The sequence below is a fragment of the Octopus bimaculoides genome, chromosome 1 (assembly GCF_046866305.1).
Source record: "Octopus bimaculoides isolate indiv1 chromosome 1, ASM4686630v1, whole genome shotgun sequence".
Taxonomy (NCBI): domain Eukaryota; kingdom Metazoa; phylum Mollusca; class Cephalopoda; order Octopoda; family Octopodidae; genus Octopus; species Octopus bimaculoides.
The window spans coordinates 175,660,316-175,665,216 of record NC_142928.1 but is presented as its reverse complement, the minus strand read 5'-3'; positions in this window follow the sequence as shown (position 1 = coordinate 175,665,216).

Sequence of the window (4,901 nt, the reverse complement as noted above, 5' to 3'; positions counted from 1 at the left end):
GCTCTTCTGGAAATATTCTATCTTTATACCCTAACAAGACCTAAAATGTAGGAAGAGCGTAGGCTTGAAACATTAAAGACTTTCTCTATTCCCGAGCGTTATACTAATACATCCATTTGTTGTTTGCACCACCTGTCTTCGTCTGTTGTTTTTTTCGTAAATTCTCCCATATACATATATATATATATATATTATTATGATTGACCGTTGACTGAACACTATTCAATTTTTTTTCTCCGTGTTTTTCTCCTTGTCTCCATATTCTTTCTGTTGAAGAGCGTAGCTCGAAACGTCAAAGACTTTCCGTATTCCCGAGCGTCATACTAATATATACTTTTGTTATTTACACCACCTGTCCTCGTCTGTTGTTATTATTTGTATATTCTCCCATATATATATATATATATATATATATATATATATATATATATATATATATATATATGTATGTATGTATATACACACACACACACACACACACACACACATATATATATATATATATAGGGACACTTAATTATCAGTATATTACCCTCTTCAAATTGTTTAAAAGTTTTTATTTCTGTCAGATCTCCCATGGGAGATAAAATGCTTACATAAGCGCAAGAAATGAAATGATGTGCATTGTTAGCGTAATAAAAATTTAGAAATTGCCAAGTGTCTTGATCTGATGGCATACGATCTAATTTGTGCTTTTTTCTGTTGATAAGCATAACTACAAAATTGTTTTCCTGTCTGAATGATCAAAATAATGTTGCGATATAGTGAGTGTAAATCTTCTCTGCTCTAGTCTGTTGACGTGATTCTAGTGAGATGAAATTGAACACGCTTGTGATCTTCGCAGCAGAAATATGTTTCTGTTTTCACTGTTGTTACAGCTGCTGTTGTTGGGGACATCATTGTCGTTGCCATTATTGCTTCTCATGGTGCTGATGAGTGGTGATAATGGTTGTGGTAGCGGTAGTCGTGGTCGTAGTGGTAGTCGTGGCCGTAGAGGTAGTCGTGGTCGTGGTCGTGGTCGTGGACGTAGTGCTACTATTGCTGCTGCTGTTGCTACTGCGGCTGTTGCTGCTGTTGTAACAAATACTGTTGCTACTGATGTTGCTGCAACTATTTTTACCTTCTACTACGTCTGTAGTATTGCATAATGGGAGACGACTGCAAAAGACTGTTTCGTCTTCTACACATTATCCTTCCGTCCTCTCTTAGTAACAGTATTACAAAGATTATGCCATTTGAAATTTTATGGGAGTTGTTTCGAAAAATTTTCTTGTTTTTTTTTTAAAGAAATTATGCTCGATAGAGCGAGTAACAAAATGGCTCATCGGTCATTTATGATTCTGGTTAAAAACAAACAGGAGTAAAACAACTGAATCAACAAAAATAGGCTTCTAAAAAGGAAGAAAGAGTACAAACTCATGATGCTTCCAACACATATTCAGCTTCGGCGTTAAATAACAGCAATAAGAATGATGATGAAGATATTAACAACAACAACAACAACAACAACAACAACAACAACAACAATAATAATAATAATAATAATAATAATAATAATAATAATAATAATAATAATAATAATAATAATAACATAACTGCAAAGTAACGAGATTCAAAATTAAATTCCTATCTATATTCATAAAACTATTAATCATTTTGTAAAACATGTTCACAAGACTTATTACTCTCTCGCAAAAATACATACAAACAGATTTTATAAAAGCCTACTCATTTAACGTACATTCCGACAAAATATATTCTCCACCAAAGATTTTCTGGCGTTTCTCTTTTTTTTTTTTAGTTATTGCTTGTTTCTGTTGTCGTTTTGCGAGATATTTTTTATCTATTTTACTTTCTAACATTTTACAGTATTTTACTTTGTTTTTTTTGTTTTTTTGTTTTTTTGCGTTGTGGTGGTGTAGGAGGAGAAGCACAATTTAATACAAATAAATCCCCTCAAAATATAGCTAAAAACAAATAATATAATGTTTGATTGCTTCGAGATGGAATAAAATTATGGTAACAGTATTGGTTTCGAAAATATTCAGTCCTATTATTAATGAAAAAAAAATGTCTCTTCAATTACTGTCGGTCACGACATACAATCATTATGGCTTACAGAGTAGCTGAAAAATATCAATCGACGGAGATAAACATACATTGCCATTTGGAAGTCGAAGCTAGTTGGCTACGGCATATATAATTAACTGTTGGTGTAGGGCTAATTCTATGTGCAGGTGTATGTATATATCCGATTGCGTGCACACATGTATATGTGTGTATATATGTATGTGTGTGCGTACGTATATATATATATATATGTATGTATGTATGTATGTATGTATGTATGTATGTATGCATGTGTGTAAATATATATTCATGTATATATATATGTATATGTATATATATATATATATATATATATATATATATATATTTATATATATATATATATATATATATATATATATATATATATATATATATATATATATATATATGGTTTACTGTCACAAACATACTCAAACACATAAATGTAGGGATTTAATTTGCAGATAAAAATGGTTTATATGTGCATATCTATATGTTCTTATCTGCATTAATCTTTTTAGTATATTAGTTTATATTCCAAGTAATATATATATATTAAAGCAATTATCCACATATGTGAGCATGTAGGTATATGCACATACATGTATAGTTATATACGCTCACACACCTAACAGAACAGGAACAAAATTGTCTCACAATTTCTCCATAAATGCAACAGAGCTAATCTTATAATAGTCACTTATCATTAAACAAATTAATATATCTTCTCCTTGATGTATTGATCACCTTACGTTGATTGTGCTTCCCTTCTTCTCTAAAAGAAATACCAGCTATAATTACACATACACACACATACAGACACACATACATACAGTCACGCATATATATGTGTGTGTGTGTGTCTGTGTGTGTGTTTGTGTGTGTGTATGTGTTGTGTGTGTGTATGTGTTGTGTGTGTGAAGGTTGAGTGAAAGATTGAAAGATAGATAGATAGATAGATAAATAGATAGATAGATAGATAGATAGATAGATAGATAGATAGATAGATAGATACATTTCTTTTATTAGCCACACAGGGCTCAACAAAGATGGGACGAATACAATGTAGAGCTTTTCTTTTTAGGAGGAGGAAGGAAGAGAAACAAAAAAGTAGGGGAGGGTGTCGATCAAAAGGGATCGTAGGAAGGAAAAAAGGGGGGAGTTCGATCAAAAGGGACAGAGAGAAAAAAAAGAAAAAAAAGCGATCAATAGGGATCGTGTATCACAGTAATGTTCTGGTGTAAAAAGAGGGGAGGACAGTTTAGATTTAGCCGTGGAAAGAAAAACCTACGGAAAAGACCACGGTAACCTTGGTAGGTAGATAGATAGATAGATAGATAGATAGATAGATAGATAGATAGATAGATAGATAGATAGATAGATTGAGAGATAGACAGATAGAGAGTGAGAGAGATTCTGAGCGTATCTGTTCATTGGAACACGATTAGGCCATTAAGAATAGAGAACTCGAAGTATTGAGTCTCAGTGTCTATAGAGTTTATAATAATAATCATACATATATATGTGTATGTAAATGTACGTGCACGCGCACCTTCGTTTGGGGATCGCCAATACTTTATTATCTCCCCTTGTTTCTACCTCTCCTGTCAAAGCCCTTTTTTCCCAAGCAGACAACCATGCTTGATCGCTAAACCTACAAGTTTTTTTTATTCTCTCTGTTTATTTTCTCTTATTCCTTTCTATATGTATGTATGTATGTATGTATGTATGTATGTATGTATGTATGTATGTATGTATGTATGCATGTATGTATGTGTATATATACAGGGAGTGGTAGATAGATAGATAGATATACATATATATGTATGTATGTAAGTATGTGTGTGTGTATGTATGTATGTTTGTATGTATGTATGTATGTATGTATGTATGTATGTATGTATATATGTGTGTATGTATACAGAACATTCACATATTTATTCAAAGCTGTATTTAAAATTCGATATTACATTCCTTACCTTTATAACATTGATCATATAGTTAACAGCTTTCTTACATACAAATGGATCTATTCGTGTCACAAAAAAATAATTTTGTGGCGCTTACCATTGTAGGGAAAAATATATACATATAAAATTTAACAAAAGCTAATATGAAGTTTACAAAGAGTTATAAAAATGTGTAAGCATTCACAAGAATTTTTCTAGAACATTTGTAGGTATAGTTTTTTTACGTTATTGAAAAGCTCCTGTGAAATTTTGAACGCAAAATCCTGTCAAGAATTCTCACGAAGCACACCAATTCAGTTTTATGAATGGATACGTGTAAAATCTAGTACATAGAGAATAAAAATATATTTAGAAAATTGGCGATAAATTTAAGCCTTTCTTTATTGTGTTTGAATATGTTGTGAATATGTCTTCTGAAATACTTTTCTTCAAATTTACCTACTATAGAATTCATTCTAGCTGGTGGTTTTGTACTGAATGACATGCAAAAACAGTTTTAATTAATTGAAATTTGCCTCTCAGAAGCCAAAAGAAAACAAAAATTTAACATCTATTGTTAGCGATTCACAAAGAAAAAGGTGATAAGTTAGATAAATCAGGAATTAATCTTTCAAAGTACATGTACATTTTTAAACGAAAGAAAAACGGATTCTTTTGTGCACCTAAAGAACACTATGGGTATGCGTCCTTCATCAACAGAATGTAACAAACCAAGAGAATTTTACAAACAGAAAAAGAGTTATGAACTATTTTTGGCCAGTATAATTTGCATAATTAAAAATAAAATGAGCAAAGTGAAATACTTCAAATAAACCAATGACATTAAGTTGGGTAATTATG